We start from the raw sequence: 23,355 nt of genomic DNA on the forward strand, positions 1-23,355 counted from the left end.
CAACTTTTGAGCGATTTCCGATAACTGAAAGTGGTACTTCTTTTACTTTGAATTCAAAAGCCTATAACTTGAGCACTATTTCAGATAGATATATGAAATTTCACACGGAAATAAACAATCGAATTCTCTACCTTCTGTCAAATTTTGAGTAATTTCCGTTGACCAGAAGTACTAATTTACGCTATTTCCGATTTCTCAAAAAAACGCTCGTAAATTTATAAAGTACTAATACTATTGCGCACTATTATAAACATCTTTATTTGGCGTTCACTTAGTGTGCAATTCTTTTTTCTACAATATTTTATTCTTTTTATAAAAGGTTAAGTATTTAAAATGGATTAAAAGTCGTGCCTATACCCGAGTTGCTATCCCCTGTTGTTTCATATAAAAATATTTGAGAAAGTTTAGGAGAGATCACTCTCGGTTTATTATAAATAAAGAGAACTGTTTTTATTTATGCCATTGTGAGTTGAAAGTATGTAAACATAATAAGTATATGAAATGTAATTATGGGTTATTTTTAGGTACTCTGGTTTAGACAACTGCATACAGAGAAGGCAAAAGTCAAGAAGAAGTTAAAAACTAACCATCTCACTGTTCTGAAAACGTAATTTACAGCCTTCTTCAACAGTGATTAGATTTGACAGAGATTGGCCTACAACAGCATACATGTTGCATCCAATGTGTTATGATTGGGGAAAAAGAGCAAACGCTATTTTATTGTCATCCATAAACACGCAACATAAAGAAATGAAAGCAGATATTTTTTTGGAAGGGGGGAGGTGGAGAAGATATAAGATAATTATGAGGGGTAAACCAGTTGTTGTGGAGATATGAACTCGTCGTTTTTTGGCTTAAAGTTATCCATGTTATTGCTAATTGTAAAATTGAAAGTTGAGAAATGACTGACGATGACATACATCGCAATACTACTATTGCGAAAGAAAACATTAGTTGTGTTGAACATCTCTTCGACCCATCAGTCAGCGTTTATAATATCTTTATATCTGGCGACACAGCTAAATGTTCTGGTATGATCCGCGTTCATGTAGTAAAAAACAAAAGAAAAAAAATAACTTTAAAAACATTGTCAATGTCAGATGTTTATTTTTTCTAGAAGTTTATTTTATTCATTTTGTGTTCTGCAAGGGAGAAACATAAAACAGTGTTAATAAAACATTACAGTTTTATTTACAATCCAATATATATATATATATATATATATATATATATATATATATATATATATATATATATATTTATATATATATACTGAACATACGGACTTTTCCATATTATTTACTTTTTTAATTTACATAGCACGTAAACTTTTGATGCGCATATTTAAACCTCTTCATCATAAATCTACGATTGTTTTTAATTCAATATGTAGACAACGTTTCTTTTTGTTTTAATTTGATCTTCGCAATCCGTTTTATATTGGCCTTGGATTTTTTAGGTATTTTGACGAGCTATTATGCCATTCAAATTTCAGAAAGCCTTAAGTATAACAAGAAACATACAAAGGAAAGTATAACTATATTTATGTTAATTTATTTATAAACTTATAGAAACAACCCCAACGCTACGTATTATTTTACAGCGCCATATAACATACTTTACCTTTTATTTTCTACGATTGGTAACACATCTTTTTTTTCCGTCTCTAAAAAAAAAAAAAGTAATATCAACAATAATTGGTGGAGGTTTTGATTATTGAAATAATGTTTATAAACAGTTTTTCCCGTGTCGCTGTTATATATTTAACACGATTTTCTTTATAGTTATTAAAATAGTAGTCTATAATTTATTTTCTACTTTTTAGTGCATTAGTACATAAAAGCTTTTTATTAAAACATTTTTATGAATTTTTTTTAGTACATTACATGTTTTTACTTACAATAGAGTTTCATGAATAAAAACCATTGCGCGCCTATTGAACGCGATGACGCGCTATTGAACTTGATGACGAGTGTGGTGTGGTTCGATAGAAATGAAATTCCTATTAATTTGGTCAAACTTTTAATTAATTCATAAATATTCAACTAAGCATTCAATTAAGTCAAATTTAATGTCACGATTCATTGTCTTCATGTCTTGACCCACGTAGAAATTAAGAACAGTATCTGTCAAGTAGAAGTAGCTGCAATTTCGCCCCGGCGTTTCGATCAAGACAGACTGACGACTGACGACAGGCATAGGAAGTGAGTTAAATAAAAGCTTGTAAAAACAATAACTTTTTGTTTACCGAGAAACGAGACTCTATTGTAATCAAGCAAGAAATAGTTTTCTCGATTTCTTTACATCCTATATATTTCTGGGTAAAAAAAACGTCTCATATATCATAGCTATATATATGATATGTTTTAAAAAAAAATCGTTTAAGCGATTTCAGTTTAACGAAAGAGGAAAATACTTCCGGTTTCTTAAAAGTTTATAACTTGTATACCGATTCATCCTGATGGAAAACATTTCATAACCCTATATGGCATACAATTGTAATTTTGAAACAATACTTTAGAGCAGGGGTCTCCAAACTTCTCAGTCCGAGGGCCGCATTAACTATCAAATTTCAGTTCCGGGGCCAGTTTCTTCCAGGCATGTCTTTGATTTTTCTGGGCAAAGTTCCTCAGCCATCACCAGCAAACGTTTTTTCAGTGGACAAAAAGATCTCCGCGGGCCGGATGAAAGGACCTCGCGGGCCGCATCCGGCCCGCGGGCCGTAGTTTGGAGACCCCTGCTTTAGAGCAATATATTATTATTTAATATTACTATTTTCTTTCGTTTTCAACTTTGTTTCGTTTCGGAAGTGTTTTGTTTTTAAATTTTTATACCGGAACTCTTTTAAAAAGAAGATTTCCCTTTCAAATTGAAAGTGGTTGTGTGCGGTTTACAGATTTCTGATTTCTTGAAATTCGTAAGCATAAACTAACTTAAATGTTGGTAAAAATTATACTAGAATAGCTGCAAAAATTATTTTTTACAATCTAAACTTATTAATTAATATTAGGCCTAAATAAGTTTATTTTAATTAATTTATTTAGAATTTATTAGTAAGAGCCTAGGTTTTGATCGTTGTAATTTTACAACTACATGCAACGGAAATTGAAAAAAAAAAGGTTCTTGTCTAGACTGTAGAGTGTAGATCACTCTAACCCTCAGTTGGTAATTTGGGTAATATTTCTAGTACACAGTAGAGATCTAGTTAGTTTTATATTGTAAATATAAGTATTTTATTAGATCTATATTATATTGGGCCTACCCTTTATTTGCCAAAGTAACTAAAATATATAAAATAGGGCGTAGATCTATAAAATTTCTAGTTTTATGGCTATAAAAAAATAGCTACTTACTACTGTATAGTTAGTAGGCCCTATACAATCATTTGTCATATAAAAATGTTTAAAAAAATTATGCCTAATGCTACTGAACAATAGACTAATCTTTATTTTATGCCTTATTTGGATTCATGGATTTCAAGATGTTTTATGGAAAGTCGTCTAGCATTCCTATTCGACCTATTCCTTCTGACACTGAAGATAGTGAATTGTCAGATTATGAAACAGAAAACTTGGACAGTACCAAGGTCCAACTGGTAGATAGGGATGAAGATTTATCAGACGAAGCCCAAGGTAATTTATTATTATTCTCTAATATTTTAATGAATACTTTCATGTCTTGTTTCTAAGTTAGTAAAATATTTGTTTTGTATATAATTACTGCTGGAAGATGCATTATTTTCACCAAATAATATTCCCTAAAATATATTTATTCAGATCAATCCGATTCCGAAGAAGAGGAAACTCCCCAAGAACCTTCTCGAGTGCCAAACAGAGGTATTCTTTGGCGGCAACAATATGGCGAACAAGAGCAGACCACAACAGCGCCAGCATTCACTGGTCCTAAGCGAGAACCCCAACCCCCAAGACAGCCACTGGATTACTTCAATGACATTATAACAAATGAACTGTTAGATACCATTGTTTATCAATCTAACCTATACAGCTCCCAACAGGATATAAACAATACACTAACACTTGATTAAGACGAAATAAAACAGTTCATTGGAATTGTTTTTTATATGAGTGTTGTAAAGATTCCAAGACGCAGAATGTATTGGTGCCCTGCCACCAAGTGTGTTGCTGTATCAGAAAAAATGACAATTAACAGATTTGAGCGAATCAAAAGTAATCTCCACCTGTCAAACAACCTTGACAGAACAGATGATAAGTTGGCCAAAAAAGGCCTCTTATTGGTGCCTTCAAAAAGAGTCTATTTAACCTTGTGCCATCCGAGATGATCAGCATTGATAAACAAGTAGTACCATTTAAAGGCAAAAGCAGCATAACAACGTACAACGCCAAAAAGCCCTACAAGTGGGGTTACAAAGTTTTTGTTGCCTCTGACAACCATGGGATTGTCCATGATTTTGAAATATATACTGGGAAAATATCAAAATGCCAGGGACAAGAAGACATAGGTGCTGCTGGCAATATTGTGCTTACCTTACTACAAAACATTCCTGGTGATGTGTGGCACAAAGTATACATTGACAATTGGTTTAATACACTGCAGTTGCAGGTTGCTCTGTATAAACAAGGTATAGCCTGCTTAGGGACTGTCAGGACCAAAAACGATGCACTTTTCCATCGGACAGGGAGCATTCAAAAAGTGGGAGGGGCTCTTCCATTCTAAAAAGTGTTATTTTGGATGGAGTTGAAATAAATGTCATTAAATGGCTAGATAGAAAGCCTGTCACCCTTCTTAGCACATTTGCTTCAATATTACCAACCAAAACTGTAACGCGCTTTGATTGGAAATTGAAACATGACATTGATGTCAGTTGCCCTTCAGCCGTGAGCATATATCATTCTTTTATGGGTGGGGTTGATTTGTTGGATTCTTTGGTGGCTCTGTATAGAAACCCAATCAGGTCAAAGAAGTGGTACCACAGATTATTGTTCAATTTTTTGGACTTGATTGTTGTTAAGTCTTGGCGTCTGTACAGAGAGGATCATAGAGATGGTGGATCTTCTACACCAGGGGTCTCCAAACTTTTTTGCCCGAGGGCCGCATTAACTATCAAATATCAGTTCGGGGGCCAGAGTTTCTTTAAGGCATCTCTTCAGGGTCGTGGCGCCCCCCCCCCCGAAGAACGTCTACCGCCCCCCCCCCCCCCCAAAGAAATATAATTTATATAGAAATATAATTATACAAATTTCAAGTGTCCACCCCCCCCCCCCCCAGGTATGTTGTTCGAAAATTTGAAAGGTACTTTGATGCAAAAGTTTTAATGTTAGGAAAGTCTTCCTTGTGCAAAAAACGTATGAAAACCCAACAGCCCTTCTTTGAACGTGTCTCTAAGGAGGTCATTTGGAGGTCACTATGTTTTCACAAATGTCTGCAACACGAAGCTACATTTTCAAATAGTTTTGAATTTTCTGTGCAAAGCTCCTCAGCCACCGCCAACAAACATTTATTCAGTGGAAAAAAAGATCGTCGCGGGCCGGATAAAATGACCTCGCGGGCCGTAGTTTGGAGACCCCTGTTCTACACCAAACCCAACTTATCTTCCCCTCCTACAGTTCAAGCTAGAACTTTCTCAGTGTCTGAGAGGTTGCAAGCTGAACAAAAGACGAGGCCATCCATGCATGGAGGTGGATAATCTGCTCCAAATGAAAAAGATGAGGTCCACCAAAGCAATTGTTCCACCTTCCTGTTTGCGAACAGACAATTTAAGACATTTCCCTACACCGTCAGAGAAAAGGGGACGTTGTAAATATCCCAATTTCACTGGCTACACATCTACCATGTGTGAGAAATGTAATGTTCATTTATGTCTCACTAAATCTTCCAATTGTTTTCGGAAATATCACTTTCCTTAACTGTTTGTGCTTTATTTTTAGCTAACATGTGAATTTTTAGTCATTTTTTTTCACTTTATATATTTTTCCTTTTGTTTTTTTATTGTCATTAATAAACTTCCATGTTGTTCTAAAATCATTCTCTGCATTTATTACATTTCTCATTAATTTACGTTAATAAAATTTCTTTTCTTACGATGGAAAAAAAAGTTTAATGGTTGCACATAGTTGCAGAATTGCAACAACCAAAATTGTTGTGATATTTATCATCTATTTAAAAAAAAAGTTCTCTACATCTCAAGTTAGTCCAATTGCTGTAGAAATATGAAGTCAAAATTTTTTTTCAAACAAAAGCAATAATTCATGCAATATAGGGATAAATTAGTACTAGATTGTAAACTTTTAAACGATTTCTGTTTGTGAAGTGGCCATTTAATCTCTTTTCAAGCTTTATAGACGAAATTCATATACATTTGCAAGATCAAAAACCAAGGTGGCACTGTATATTTCTCTTGAACTTTTGAATAACTTTTTCTAAAATACGGGCTGTGGTATCAAACGTTGTTCTAGTCCGACAACAACGGCTATATTATTTAAATTTTTTTGCCATTGTACATCGAGCTTATAAAGGTTTAACATAATGTTATTATTGTAAATAATACAGGCTTAAAAATACATTTTTCTGTTAATTTCTAATTGAGCTGAGTAGAAAAAAACTTTAAGATAAATCAAATTCCCTTAAAATAATATTTTTATAATAAAAATGTAACTAATAATTTCCGTACGAAAAGCTGTTGCAAGCTCTTGATGAGCAACAATCTTTATGGTGTGAACAGTATTCACTCGTCATGCAACAACTGTTTGATTAAAAACAAAACGTAGATATTATATATATGTATATGCATATGCATATGTATATGTATATGCATTCTTATACGGATATGGACATGGACATGGACATGGACATGGACATGGACATGGACATGGACATAGACATGGACATGGACATGGACATGGACATGGACATGGACATGGACATGGACATGGACATGGACATGGACATGGATATGGGTATGGATATGGTTATGATTAAGGATACGGATACGGATACGGATACGGATGTGGATATGGATATGTATTTCTGTCTGTGTCTGTATTGATATCATTATCTGTATTATTATCAATATCAGTATCTGTATCGATATAGATGTTTCAAATAAATTATTATTATCTCAATCCTTTTTAATAAATATAGTTTAACTAACTGACCTGTCTGATAGAGCACAGAGATTTGCAAAACACACCAGAAGAAGGAGAACTGCGATTTTCATTTTAGTCATCGTAGTAACACAAAAATAAAGTATGTTGTTTCTTAAACTTGAATTATAGAGTTTTGAGTTTATACACATAATTTAGCAAAGAAATCATTAAGTGAACATCTTACTTACCAACATAACAAATGGTTAATACATTTAATATTGCCTTTATATTTTAAATATATTGTAAATTTATTTTTAATTTTAATTTATACAATGAAAAAATATATAAACATGAATGCTTTTTGTTAATGCAAATAAAAGTGTATTATCTATAATAATTTATTTACAACAAAGCTAACTTACAATGATGTATGTCTTACAGAATATAGATCGTTTGTATGAAGGCCTTTAATTGAAGAGACAGTTTATATATTTATCTTTTTGAGCGTGGTGAATTTCTATTGGCTTCTACTGACAACGCAAGTAATAATTCCAGCTTAAACCAAAATCAACACTTTTTAAACTTTTAACCCTTTATTTACGGAATTAATTTCTGAATGAGGTATTGTATTGTTTTTGATTCACTTAAAACTTATGTCGAAGAAAATTTAGTTTTGTAAATTAATAAAAGCTCAAATATATTTTGGTTATTAAAAATACAACCAGAAATCGATGATAGTTTTTTTCCTTAAAATAAAAATAAATTAGGAGTGATCTTCACTAAACTTCTTCGAGAAATCGGAAATTGCCGTAATTACTACTTCAGGTCAACGGAAGTTACTCAAAATTTAAATGATGGCAGAGAATAAGATTTTTTTTTACTTATATGTGAAATGTCATTTATCTATCTGAAATAGTACTCAAGTGATAGGCTTATAAAAAAATTGAAAGTAGAAAAAGTTCCATTTCCGGTTATCGGAAATCACTGAAAAGCTAATACGGATCTACAAATTTGAAATAATTCCTATATATGAAATTTCATCAACATAGTTGTAACGGTACTCAAATTATCGTGAATACAGACACACACACACACACATACACACATACATACGGACAAGATTGCAAAATTTTATATGGGAACTCATTTTAGACCACTTTTTGACTGCACCAAACAGGATATGTAGTAAAACATAATATGAATACTATAGGTATAGATTTCGTCTAAGCAAAAGTAATGGGTTTTTTATGTTTGTCTGTTACGTTATATGAGAGAATATAACACAGAATAATAAACCTAACTCGAACTCTATAACTAAATTACAAACAAATGCAAACCTAACGCTAACGCTAACACAAACTCAAACCAAAATACAAACGGCGCCCGGGTGAGGGGGTTGCGATTTTAGTTAATGCACAATTTGGCGACCAGAGTTCCAGAGCGGCTATATAAGCAATTGGCATCCTTTAATCGTGCGTCCTTCATAGCGGGTAAAGGGTACTACTATTTTCAGCTTTAAAACTTCAACAGTCGCAAACGCCTGCGCCCCGTTGATTGCACGACCGGAAGCGCCCTGGGCTCCCAAGCGAGCTTTATGGCGCATACGTTCGTTTAAAAAAGGGCTATACTATAAAGACACAATGGGCAACAGTAATCGTTGACTGTATCAAACTAGGCGCGTCCCCCGACGAAATCTGCATCGTTGTTTCAGAATGCTATTTGGCGCTCTGGGTTATCCTGTGAGCACTATGGCGCTATTAGTTTTAAGGAGCCAGGGACAGTAAGCGGCACCTCTGCGGTAGTGTAATTGGGGGCTCCCGAGAGCACCCATCTACGACCCAGACACAATGGCGGTCACCGAAGTGTGTTCAACCTTTTTTTATTTCGGTGCAGTAGTGTAGGTAAACCTGTGTCGTAATATTTATGATCCAAGCGCAGGCATTTTTTACATTTAAATAAATCAGATTTAGAAAACAAGGTCAAGCGTCTAAGACTATAATATTAGTAACTCATTGATGAAACCCTTCTTACATATTTCGTCAGACTTTCTTCTATCCCCCGGCAACGCGCGGGGACGGGTACATTAGTAGTAAATTTAGAGGACATTCGATAGTAATAGTATTTTCCCAAAATCAAAACAAAGTACTAAACAACAATTGTTTGCTTTTTTTTACTTTTTTGAATGCGAAGTGTAGAGAAAGTATTGTCATTATGCATAAAATCTAGTCGGAAAAATATATTTTTACAATTTTGTCCGTATGTATGTGTGTGTATGTATGTTGGTGTGTGTGTATGTGTGTGTTTGTGTGTGTGAGAGTGTGTGCGTCTGTGTGTCTGTGAACACGATAACTTGTGTTACGTCACAGGTAGATTAATGAAAGTTTGTTTAAGTATTATATTAAATTGTGTAGTTCTGTTTCAAATTTTCAGCGATTTCCGATTAACAGAAGTTTCACTTATTCTACTTTTAGTTTTTCAAAAGCCTATAACTTGAGTACTGCTCAGATAGATAAATAAAATTTCACATGTAAGTATAAGTTCTACTGCTCTGCCTTCTGTCTAATTTTTAGTCATTTCGTAGACCGTAAGTAGTAATTTACTCTATTTTCGTCTTCTCAAAAAACGCGTATGAATGTATAAAGTACTAATAATATTCCACCCTACTATACACATATTGCTTGCCATTCACTTGGTGTCATTTCTTTTTTTCTCCGAGATTCTATTTTATTTTTAAAAGTTTAAGTAATTAAAAATGTATTAAAAATCATTTCTATTTCCCGAGTTATCATTCTCGGTAGTTTTCTATGAGAATATTCGAGATAGTTTAGGGGAGATAACTCACGGTTTTTTTTACGGTAAATATTAAGGAAAGTAATTGTTTTTCAGTTTGTATGCTACTAATCCGTGTCTGTTCATATTTTGAGAGTTCCCCGTCTGTATTTGCGTGAGTTATTATTTCTAGTCAGTTTATATGTGGTGATTTTTTTTCTATTTGCATATGTGTGGTGTGTTCCTTTCTGTGGTACTTTAATATCTCTTTATTTGTATCTACTAGCTGTGTCTGGTGAGTGTACGTTTGAGTGTGATTAGTTTCTATCTCTGTTTATTTTGCCGAGCTGTGTTGTTATGGAGCTAGCTACATCCATAAGTGTCTTTTTATTCTAACTAATTATCTCGACATCTATTTTAATTTGTTGAATTTAATTTCATTGCTTAGTATATCGCAAAGCCCATCACTGCACTAATAAAAGTGCAATCATTTCATCAACAAATCTAATGGAACAATTATATTTTTATAGTTTATTCAATGCTTTTATGATCTCGTTGTTTTAATATTATTAAAATAAAATAGAAAATCCAACATCTTTTCTTGACATACAATAATTATATTTGTTTTTAAACACACTAGCCAGCATTTCGTTTTACAGGTGACGGTGTTAGAAATGGCAGCTCGGGATACTTAAAATTTTCGGGACTTATAAAATTTATCTGTTTATTGGCTGAAAAAAATCAATTCAAAACGGCATTATTTTTTAATTAGTACGCAACATCTGTTTGTGGGTTTGTTTGTGGGATTGTGGCAAACTTATAACTTGTGATTTTGACAAACTTTGACGTTTTACGCCTTTCTGGAATTGAAAAAACTATGGTTTTGCAAAAATTGCAATCTTGTCTGTCTGTGTACCTGTCATGATAACTGTAGTATCGTTTCAGTTAAATTTAAATATTGTAGTTTAGATCACTTGCGCGATTTACAAAAACTGGTAGCTCTACTCACTCTACATCTCATTTCTTAAAATAATTATCCAGAACACCTTTTGATAGGTGGAAGAATATCATCCTAATAAAATGCAAGCCCATGTGTTCACTTCTCTTTCTTTCCCTCTCTCTCTCTCTCTTTTATCCTCTCTCTTTCTCTCTCTCTCTCTCTCTCTCTCTCTCTCTCTCTCTCTCTCTCTCTCTCTGTCCGCAATAGTTTTGAGGCTACGTGTCAGTATGTTCAGCGTCATCTTCCAACTTAAGAATATCAATAAATGAACTATTTCATTTAAATTCAATTTAGATTGAAATGTTTACACTTATCTCGACCAAAACTAATACTAATTTTTAGCTATTTAGCTCTTTAGCTATTTCTTTGCTTTGTCACTAATATCATTCAACGGGTAGTTAAGTACACAGCGTTTTGACCAGTAACTATTTTATAATTATTTTTTTCAAATAAGGAGAACAGCAAAACATATATATATCTATAATTTAAGCAAAACTGGTACACTTGGCTAGGTTATATATAAACGAGCCGACCCGCAGCGTATCATACGCCGCTATTTAGTTGTTTTATTTTCTACTTTTCAGTAATTCATAATTTGTGAATTCGACAGTATTAATGCTGCCACTGAAATTATTTGCTTTAAAACATTAACCCCCCCCCCCCCGTGAAAGCAGCCTTCTCTTAGTTATTTCTTAGTTACCTACTGTAAGTTTAAAATCGAAGTAAATAATCTGCCCCTAATAGAAACCCGGCTCTACGTCTCTACGAGGTGTAAACATTTAGCTTTGTAAACATTTAGCGTGACCACAGCTCACGCCAGACAATGTGGGGGTGGGGTGGGGGTGGTAGTGATAGTGATAGAAAGAAAGAGAGGGGACTGCAAGGAGGCGCTTGCAGCTTGTTTTCTAACGGCTCCCAGAAGAGAATTATATATATATATATTACATTAAGGATTCTGATCAGAGGCGTAGCGACCGTTACCGGCGCCCAGGGGGCACCTCGGGAGCAACCTTTCAATTTACACCCCCCCAAACTTTCGATTTGCATCCCCCCTTTAAACATTCGATTTGCATCCCCCCTTTAAACTTTCGATTTGCACCGCGTCTCAAACTTTTGATTTGCAGACCCCCCCCCCTCAAACTTTTGATTTTCACCCCTCTCAAACTTTCAATTTGACCCCCCCATATATTTTTTATATTTATATTGAAAAAAATGCAGCTAAAATGAGATTTTAATTTGTTTTTCCAACCCATTTTGGCGCCCCTAATGTCGGCGCCCGGGGAGATATATACCCCCCGCCTCTCCCCCCCCCCACCGGCCCCTCGCTACGCTTTTGTTTCTGATTGTCGGAAGTTGTACTTTATTTCCATTGGAACACGATAACTTGAGAAGCCCTACTGTTTTGTTAACTAGACGATCTTATACTTATTTAAATTTTTAAGTGACCTTCAAAAACCAGAAGTTGTACTTTACTAGATTTCTTTTTTTTTTTAAAAATGATTTAGGTACTGTTTTACATAGGTGGACGAAATTTTATACATTGATATAAGATCTTATTCCGTTTATCCTGTCAATTTTGTTTTACTATGGCCGCATACACTACTATATTTTATTTCTGATCACACATAAACATCAGTTCTAGCTTACCGATTTATTTGAAATTTTACGTTGGTTAAGACTCGGTCAAAATGATCTGCGATAAAAAATTTAATTATGTTTTATTGATTTCCTAAAAATTAATTTATTTCTCCTGCATACATATTTAATTTTGTGCACTTTTATACACATAGTGTCTGCGTTCATTTGGTTCGCAATTCTTTTCCCCACGCAATTCTTTTCTATTTAAACGTTTTAAATACAAGAATGATTAGTGGAGATAATTCATGCTTTGTTGTCATGAGTCGAAACGGATAAACGAAATTTCGATCATTTATACCTGTCTGATGTCTTTTGATACTTATAAATGTGTTGGCAACATTGTACCCATAATTAACAGGGTTTTCTTTACACATTTTGCTCTGGGGTGGGAGATGTGTTTTTGAAATTTCCGAGTGCATTAAAGTTTACATTTTCTTTTAAAATTTGATAGTTTTATATATCTCTTTGGGGGCGCGGAGGGGGGTGTAATGAATCAGTTCCTGAAAATAGCTTGAAATAACTTTTATTTCGTTCACAAAATCTCAAATGATAATTTTCATTAAGTGTTTTATGACTCTCATTAATAAACAGCAAATTTAGGCTTAAAATTAAATTGTCTTCCTCAATAGGATATTCGTTGCATTATTGGGCTTGTAAGTTGTTAAAGTAGCTTACCAAGTTCTCGCTCTGGTAGTTGCCAGCTAGCGTTTTTTTGTTTTTTCAAACCAAATGTGAATATTTTTTATTATTTTTTTTTTAAGTTATGAAATCTACTTTCGTTTTTGGAATTAAAAAAAACTCCGACAATAAGTTGTTTTAAGTAAATTAAGTTTAAAATAACACACACACAAATATATTATATTTTATATAGATCTAGATAGATCTAGAATACAACCTGTATAATAATAATACATCTATATAAAATATGATATTTATAGTTTATAGGCCTAAAAGATTTCAATCGTAAATCTGAAATCAAGCCTAATTTAATTAATAAATATATAGATCTATAGCCTAGATCTAGAGTCTAGATTTCTAGATCTAGAATTCTATATCTAGATCTAGAGTCTATGACTTAAAAAAAAAAAAGCCCTCTTGAAAATTCCGACTTAGACAGTAACATACGACATACAGGATTTATTTTTAATTTATAGACTCAAGAGTAGTCTAGAGATCTAGATTCTAGATCTAGTTTCTTTTATTTTACAGTGTAGTTGAGTGGAATTAATTACTAAATTACTAAAATTAGGCCTAATAAATAGGCTATTTACTTTAAGACAGGTAGACTAGAATATGTTCAATATCAATTTATATATAGAATCTAGATTATTCTAGATCTAGTGAAGTTTAGTGTAGTCTTGTTGTAGAACTTAAGAACTAAATCTAGAGTGTAGGCAACTGTAGTAATTTAGATCTAGAATCTAGTACTGTGTGACGTCATTTTAGGGGGTGGGGGTCTGGCTTTTTGTGACGATGTGTATGGGATGGGAGGAGGTAAAAATCGTCAAAAAAATGCGTGACCTCATTTATGGATGACCCCCATGGAGAAGATCCACACAGAAACAGTTGAAGGAAAGGGGCCTAACATTCAAACAGGTAGAGGTACCAACATGATTTTAGAGATTATATAGATATACATATATATAGGGGGAGGGGTAGAGGGTTCATCTGTAAATTGCATCACACATTTTTGATGTTTCTAAAGCCTTGCATGAACTTAATTTAAAGAACCCAATGAATTTTCCAGAATTGGCTTGTCGTTTGACCGATGGTAACAAAGAGAATCACCCAGGATCTTCGCTGATAAGAAAATCTGAAGACGTACCTTATTCTTCTATACCTAAATGTGATTTGTCTAATGAAAATATTTATTCAGTGACAATTGCTAAAGATATTTTACCATTATTTCAAACATCATCTTCTGAAATGTTGTTTTCTATCTCTAAACCTTCCACAATTTCTTCAAGTTTCAAGAGATATTTTAACATCATTGCCTACTTCCCACAGTTCTTATGTTCAAAATTTGCAATTTTCTGAGAAACAAAGTAATAATAAATTTGTACCCAGTGTTTTAGTTTCAGCTCCATTAAAATTTAATAAACCAATCAATTTCAAAATTAAATGTTTCTTATCCCATATGAAAGTAGTCTGTTTTATTTAAGAAAAATCACCTTTAAAAAAATTTAATGTATGAATGTCAATAAATTGTTGACATGGACTGGTTTGCGGGTAAGCTTTTATACTTAGTGTACAATAAAGATTCAGTTTTGATGTCAATATAGTTGCTTCTGAAAGAATTAAACTATAAACAATAGCATTTATATTAATATCTCAATGGCAGTTCAGTATACTTTCATCATTGTTTTCAAATAACAAAACAGAACTACAGTTTTAAAATTGAAAAAAAAAATGAAAAGAATTTCATAAATGGATGGTTTTTTAATTACTTATAACAGAAGATGCATCAATACAGCATTACAATGTATATGATTAATATTTCTTTTCATGGACAATCATCATTTAAATTCTTCATTAAAAGTTAAATTCAGCTTCCTTGTGTCTAAAAATCCACATCCATGCTGTTCCATTTACCTAGAAATTAAATAAATAATATTTTTAACAACTTTCTGTAATATGAAAAAATTAATCATTGATTAAAACAGACAGCCAATATAGCAGTTGAATTAAAATTCACCTGTTTCTGTGACATTTGCATGTAAAATTAGAGTTTTGAGAGGTATATACCCAGCCACCTTTAATTTCCCTATCTTGAGCCAGGTACTCATGAGAGCTGGTACTCATGAGACTTAGGACATCATACCAGGACTAAAACCAGGGATCTGAACTCTTATCTTTTAGGATAGAAATGTGAAAGCTACTGTCTGACAGTCCCACTATCAAGCCATACATATTAATACTTACAGTATATAATCTTAGTAGCAACATATTCTTTAAGAATCGATTTCAAACTTGGGCTTAAGCTGAAAAATGGCTTATTATAAAAAAAAAATTCAGCTCACCTTTAGTTCAAGATCAGCACCAATAGCCACAGTAAAGTGTGAGAAAATTGCTTGCCAAGTACCTAGGGAATTTAAATATAATAAATTATTAAGTTTATCCATATATTATATTAAAATAATTATTTAACTAATATGAGATATTAATATATATATATATATATATATATATATATATATATATATATATATATATATATATATATATTTATATTTATATTTATAAAAGGTTTAATTTATTGTAAAGGTTCAGTTTTCTATCTACTTAGCTTGTCTTAAAAACTAAAATATCTGGTTTACAGTTAACCATATCTTAACTATTACAAAACTATTAGTTTCATTTTCATTACTTGTAACTAAAAATTGTAGTCAATAGATCTAAAACTTAATTCTATTAACAGCTAACTGTAACCATACTGACTCTGACCAATTTATTAATTTTTGTACCCTGTAATTCATTAATAATTAGGCTTATACTAAAAGGCCGAAAGTTATCAATTGTAGATTTTATAGTCCCTGGTCTAGACTAACAAGACTAGCCTACAAGTCTAATAGTACTAATACACATGATCTAGTTTATAAGTTTACTACTAGGCAACTTGCTAGAAGACTAGTACTTAACCAAACTTTAACTTGCTAAAAATAAAAGGGCCTAATACAATAGTAGATGGCCTAGTAATCCTTTTTTTTAACTGTGCTACTTACACTGCTTTTGGTACTATTACTATGACTAACTAACTACTAACTAAACTCTATTGTAGCTTGATGGAGATCTATCATCTTGCTCTTCTAGTAGTCTACACTACTTACTACTTAGAAAAGTAGTAGCACTGCTGTAACAATTTCAAACTAAATTTAATCTATATATTACTAGATCTACTCATTGCAACACTGTAGTCTGATAAGTCTGTAAGCCCTAAATGTATCTAGACCTAGATTCTAGTCTAATTTAGTTTCAGTCTAGTTATTAGTACCTACACTCTACAATAGTCTACAGTACTCTACACTACACACTACACTCTACTACTACTCTAATCACTCTACTGGCTACTGATCTAGATCTAGTAAATAGCTAGAGTAGATCTAGTCTAGATTCTAGATATAAAAAAATTGATTTAAAATTAAAAACAGGTTAGCCTTACTAGCTCTTACTAAACTTAACTATAACTAGGGTAGGTTTTACCTAAACTAGATCTAATCTAGATCTAGAATCTATCTAGATCTACTAGATTCTCTAGATTTTAGATCTAGGGCCTACCATACTACTATCTGCAACTAGAATCTAGATCTAGATCTATTCTACTATCTCTATCTAGATCTAGATCTAGTAATACTATCTATCTAGATCTAGCCATCTATCTACAAGCTACTTCTAATAACTAATAACTAATAGGCCTACTTCTAAAATATTAAACAGTAATCACTGAGTAATCAGTACTAGAGTCTAGTTCAGTAATCTAGCTAGATCTAGGTTTATTAACATTGTTGTCTAAGTTCTAGATATCTAGATCTAATATCTAGATTCTAGATCTAGAATCTAGATTTTCTCTAGATCTAGATTCAATTAATAAGTAATTCGTAGACTCGTAGGCTGAGTGAGACTGGAAGTCATCCTCATTTATTTACCGTCATCCTTTTCTTAATATTTTTAATATTTTATCTAGATCACTAAAATACTAGATCTAGAATCTAGATCTAATATATTCTAATTCATGAACTTATACTCTACTAAGAACTAGATTAAAGCAATGTAGATCTTAGTTGGTAGATTCTAGAATCTAGATCTAGATCTAGATCTAGGTCTAGATCTGGGAATCTTAAGTCTCGTAGCAAAGACTGAGTAGAGTCAGAGTAATGTCCCCTAGCCTTGGACAAACTATCAACAAAAGAAATAAAATCAATATACTTACCGCCACAAAACTTTTATATTCAAAAATGCATACACATGTGTTTGTTCCCATCCATATGAACAAAACAGCGTTGAAAGCTTTTACAGTTGTTGCATTTCTGGAACGTTTGATGATTTTGAAATCTTGAAGCGGGACCTACTAACAAATAGCCGCCATATTTTTTGTTATCAATGGGAAACCCCGTTCACAACAATTGATTGAGTTCGAAAACTTTTATCTCTCCCTGGCTAACCAGACACGAATTAACGCGAGAAAGAACGATAAACTTACAAGTTCTATAGGACTCGAAATTGTGTCAACATTGTAAACCAAAACGAAAAAACGCAATAATACTTAAATCGATTTTCACTTTGAATTCCCCATATTCGAGAAAACAACTACCCTTGTGTATATATTAGATCTAATGCTAAAACCTAATTAGCTTTTTGAGTTCGTTACTTGTTTATAATAACCCTAGCTTCACCTAGCACAGAGAAGGTTAGATTTGTATAGCGTACAATAAAACTGAAATCTGGTGCAAATATAATTCAAAAGCCATCGGTACTCGTTTCACGTGAATTATAGGCCTATATTATTATATTGTAAAATGTTGTACTTGATTGAGAAAATAATTTATGAAATAGTTATTGGTCAAAACGCAATGTGCTTTACGACACGCTGAACGATATTAGTGAAAAAGCAAAGAAATAACTAATTAGCTAAAAGTCCTACACATGTAAGATAAATAGGCACACGCTAAGTAACTTAAATGATTCCGTTAAAAATCTGGCATTTTCAATGGTCATTATATTGTTTTTAAGTAATTTGTATTAGTTTGACCGATAAAATTGTATATATTTCATAGCGTACGTCTTGATGAGTAGATCTATAGATCTAGATCTAAATCAAACTTGAATGAAGTAGTTCCTTTTTTTGTAGTCTAAAATCGGAAGATTCACATATAAAAAATGTAAAAACTTAAGTTTGACTTTGTCTGACTTGATCCCGCACCACCTGCGTGGTATTAAGAACACTATCACCTCAGCTACTTATAAAACATGGAGAATGAAAGACGTATTTAAAAAGCTTAACTTGCGCTAATTTACCTATTATTTCAAATTAATTTTTTGATCCCAAATTAGCCATTTCCAAAGCTAAACAAAGATTTCGATAAAATAATTAAGGCCTGAAATAGTTTAATATAGAATTTATTTTTGGAATATATTCTAGAGTAGATAGAGTCTAAATCTAGATCTTAGCGACTTAGCGTCTAGGTCTAGTTTTTGTGTATATTTAGATCTAGATCTAGTCTTGATCTAGATTCTCTGGATCTAGAATCCAAATAGATAAAATAAATTTCATATGAGTTGGCCGGAAAAATTGTATGGTTCACATTTCATAGCGTACATATCTCTAGATCTAAATAAAATTTGAATGAAATAGTTCATTTCTTTTTATTCTAAACTCGGCAGATGACTTCATTAGTTGATGTATAAACATAAATGACGTTATTGTTTCATGGGGTTCTTTTTCACAACTATAAACACCTTTCTTGTTGCATAATTAAAACTGTTTTTCTACATTCGAATATGCCTTTATTTTTTATTCTTCTTCTTTAAATAAAATGTTAGTTATACATTTAAAACATCTATCATATTATTTTAAACAAAAGTCCGTATCAAGTTCTACATATATCGCTAAAAATTCTGATATGATACCCTGCGAAAATATTTTCCAGACAGAGAGAGAGAGAGAGAGCGAGAGAAAAGAGCGAGAGAGAGAGAGAGAGAGAGAGAGAGAGAGAGAGAGCGACAGAGAGAGAAGTGCGCACGGGCTTTATCTATTAGGATGATGTGCAATTTGTATTGACAGGAAGTCCGATTTCTCATAAAAAGCATAGGAATTTATAAAACACTAATATTCCGCACTACGTCTAGGTCTCTAGGTCTAGGTCTAGGTCTAGGTCTAGGTCTAGGTCTAGGTCTAGGTCTAGGTCTAGGTCTAGGTCTAGGTCTAGGTCTAGGTCTAGGTCTAGGTCTAGGTCTAGGTCTAGGTCTAGGTCTAGGTCTAGGTCTAGGTCTAGGTCTAGGTCTAGGTCTAGGTCTAGGTCTAGGTCTAGGTCTAGGTCCAGGTCCAGGTCCAGGTCCAGGTCCAGGTCCAGGTCCAGGTCCAGGTCCAGGTCCAGGTCCAGGTCCAGGTCCAGGTCCAGGTCCAGGTCCAGGACCAGGTCCAGGTCCAGGTCCAGGTCCAGGTCCAGGTCCAGGTCCAGGTCTAGGTCTAGGTCTTGGTCGAGGTCGAGGTCTAGGTCTAGGTCTAGGTCTAGGTCTAGGTCTAAGTCTAGGTCTAGGTCTAGGTCTAGGTCTAGGTCTAGGTCTAGGTCTAGGTCTAGGTCTAGGTCTAGGTCTAGGTCTATATATATATATGTATATATATATATATATATATATATATATATATATATATATATATATATATATATATATATATATATATATATATATAAATGGTGACAGGACAAATGATTTCAGAACAAATTATCTCAAACAAAATATCCCAGACGAAATGTTCGGGGGACCGAAAATATTTTTTTTGCGGGATGGCCCTTTTTTTCTAGTTCCGCCACTGCCCCCTCCCCATATTTCTTAGATAAAAAATTATTCTTCAATAAAATGACTCAACCACCATCTAATCAGTGCAAAGATACCTTTTAAATTAAAGTGAGATTATCAGGTTGTGTTTTTAAAAACATTTTTCCAAAGTTGCTTCCCTTTCTTTTAAATAAGGAACGGACGCATAACAGCTAAGTGGTTGCTTGTTGCAGCTTTGGGATATGGTTAGTGTGTTGGGGGTTGGTGAAGAAGATGGCTTGTTAGTAGAGATGACATAGGTGGGTTAGTAAGGTAGGTGTGTTTATGAGGTAGATGTGTTGGTAGGTGTGTTGGTAAGGTAGGTGGGTTGTTAAGGTAAGTGGGCTTGTGAGGTAGGTGGTGTCATAGCGTAGATATTAGACTAGACTAGTAGATGTTACTAAGGACGGTACGAACTTGACGGTAGATGATTTGGTGCGAGAGAATTGTGCCCGTGTGCAATAAAATATTTGTGGCGTGAGTGTGACGTGAGCATGGTGTGACAATGTACCGATGACGTAAGACGCAGCAGTGAAGTTAGTTGGGGGTTAGATATAGTAGAAGACGGACGTATTCTTTAATATTGTGCAACTGATCTATATGTGTGTTTTAATAAAGTTCATGTTATTTCATAAACGAAGTTGTTGACATTTTTAATTAGTGTCTGCGGAACATAAGAGTGATTCCCGTCGTCCTAACAAGTATAATAGTTGCCGTATAAATAGTAGTAGACCAGATCAGAATATATAGAGAAGATTATATATAAACCCCCCATCACAGGTGGGTTGGTGAGGTAGTTGGGTTGGTAAGGAATGTGGGTTGGTAAAGTAGGTGGGTTGGTGATCTAGGTGGGCTGGTAAGGTAGGTGGGTTGGTGATGTGGATGGGTTTGTGAGGTAGGTGTGTCAATTAATCAGGTGTGTCAGGGAGGTAGATGGGTTGGTTATGTGGATGGGTTGGTGAGGTAGGTATGTCAATTAATTTACAAGTTACATGACAAAAACCATTGTCAAGTTTATAGCTAAAGTTTCAGTAAAATATTATGGTAAAGTGGTAAAGAAATAGACTGCTGACCCGACTATTGAACGTGATCACGCACTTTTGACATTGAACTGCCCGCTAATTCGGTCCAAATTTTAATTGATTCATAAAAAATTCATTAGGCATCCAATCAAGTCAAATTTAATCTCATAATGCATTGTCTTCATGTCTTGACCCACGTACCAATTACTAACCGTATCTGTCAGTTAGAAGTATCCGAATTTTAGCTCCGGCGTTTCGATCAAGACAGACAGACAGACAGAGGAAGTGAGTGTAATAAAAGCTTGTAAAAATGAATACTAAAATGAGAGGACTAACAGAAAACGTTTATTATTTTAGAATATATGTTTATTTGTTTGTAGGTTTGTGGTAACAACAAAACTGGATGTCGACACACTTTTAAATGCAGAGTTTCTGCTAAGATTGTCCAGATAAGTTCTTCTCCAATAACATTACAAGAATATTATATGAACAATATATTTTTTTTATAATTAAAGGGAGGTAACATAATTAAATACAATAGCTTGCTAGATCTAGTTGGTTATTTGCCTGAGAGTCGACCCAGAGACGTAGCGACACTTCCTGACCTTCTACCCCATATATTTATTATATTTATAATACAAAACTGCAGCTAAAATAAGCTTTTAATCTTTTTCAACCCTTTTTGGCGCCCCCTAGGGTGGTCACCCTTGGATATATGTACCCCTCCCCATTCGCTACGCCTCTGAGTCTTTCAGAGACTGCAAACTACTCGAACAACACGGATCACCGGCTCAGGAGTTACGCTCCCATAAGCCAGGCCGGCCTCGACGCAGTGTACTCCGACTAACTGGCTTATCGTGGGCTGTAGGCAGCCTTATAAAGATGTCGGTTCGAACACTGCATGTCGGTCGCTTTGCTTCCGTGGGCTCTCACCAGGCTTGCCTTCCCCACCACCTAGCGCAGGACGTCGTCCCACCGCTATGGAACCCAGATTGATCGTGGGTGGCCTTCGGACATTTAAGAAACAGAGTTAGGGGACTTCGGATTGCTCTGGAGGGTGGGTTCCCCTGCAACGAGAGCACAACCCCCCCCCCCCCCCGTCGAGCTCCCAATGCAGCTTCCCCCAGACGCCTTGGCAGGAGATGACGTTGTTCTATGGCATCGCGCAGTGCATCGCCGTCACTCCTTGGCATACCCGCTCTCATGCTGGTTGGACTCGGGCTTGTCTTCCGCTCCAGTACATTGTACTACCCGTCCTGGGAGCTGTACCTTGTCTGGCCTCCTGCTACGGTTTTCGGGCGATACACTTTCATAGGGGTCCTGGTGTTCCATTCGCAAGCCAGGAACACTTAAAAGTCACATGGAGGTGCAACGCGGGGGCATCTAGCCAAAAGAAGACGTCGGCGTTCGCGGACAGAGTTTTTTACGTGCTTCCGTTGGTAACTCGTAGCTATGGAGGTCACTCCGTACCCCGCCAAATAGGCAAATTCGGGCAACCAGGCAAGCGCACATCTCACACATGGGGGGGGAGGCGGCATTCATCACGAGCTGCCACTTACGCGGCTATCGGCCCAACTTGGGTTTTCGCCCGGTGACCCGCCTATGGCCGGGTCGCCGTTTTGTTGGCTTTGATTCCTGTCTCCCACCCGCGCACCTACTAGGTCGTCGGCGGGGGCTGCGAGTTGGTTCTAGTGGGGACTCGGTTCGTCTTAGGCCGTTTTCTGAGTCAGGCCACAATGTCCGCCGCGCGGCAGTACGAGAGGACACCAGATTCTCGTACACAATTGCAAACGTCCTTCATCAATCCCAGGTTCTTGTATAAAAGCTTATCAACGTCACAGATCCCATCAATGTGCTCCCGGCGCTGAGGGCAAGGCACTCTGCTAAGATGACATGTTCAAACGTTTCTGCGGCGTTGCCACAGTGGCGACATTGGTGATCGCGGGTAATCTGTAGGCCATACAGATATGACTTAGTAAGCTGGGTAATAATGGACTGTTGCCAGTTTTGCTAATTCAACCATGGGTCAGACTTAGAGGACCTCTTCGTGTGCTTGAAACGGTCTGGGCTTTGGACCCCTCTGTCCACTCCTTTCCCATTCCTGTTTGAAACTTTCCTTTAGTCTCACAAAACATTCACCGTATGTTCGCAAGAGAGTCAGCTTTTTTCGTTCCCTGCTAAGCCGACGTTGCCGGACACCCATTGAAAGCAGATTGTTCTACCTAGGATTCTCGAAATGCGATCGGCACCGTATAGCATCAATAGGACGCCATTGTCTGCAGTGCAGACATGGAGTCTGTTAAAATTAACGCACCGTTAGCTACGGCCA

General features: G+C 34.9%; 2 long non-coding RNA genes across 2 annotated transcripts; both read right to left on the reverse strand.

Annotated features, from left to right (window-relative positions):
- Positions 1-1,066: 1,066 nt before the first annotated feature.
- LOC131930221 (uncharacterized) lies at positions 1,067-7,595 on the reverse strand. The gene is made up of 5 exons (XR_009384097.1): positions 7,487-7,595; positions 7,134-7,241; positions 6,650-6,721; positions 1,624-1,666; positions 1,067-1,142 (listed from the first exon to the last, which is right to left on the reverse strand). It is a non-coding gene; the product is annotated as an uncharacterized LOC131930221 (long non-coding RNA).
- Positions 7,596-14,911: 7,316 nt separating this feature from the next.
- On the reverse strand, positions 14,912-17,539 carry LOC131930223 (uncharacterized). Its single transcript, XR_009384099.1, has 3 exons — positions 17,399-17,539; positions 15,492-15,553; positions 14,912-15,063 (listed from the first exon to the last, which is right to left on the reverse strand). It is a non-coding gene; the product is annotated as an uncharacterized LOC131930223 (long non-coding RNA).
- Between the last annotated feature and the right edge of the window lie 5,816 nt (positions 17,540-23,355).

The sequence above is a fragment of the Physella acuta genome, unplaced genomic scaffold (genome assembly GCF_028476545.2).
Source record: "Physella acuta isolate Inbredline_101_S28 unplaced genomic scaffold, ASM2847654v3 ptg001742l, whole genome shotgun sequence".
Lineage (NCBI taxonomy): Eukaryota > Metazoa > Mollusca > Gastropoda > Physidae > Physella > Physella acuta.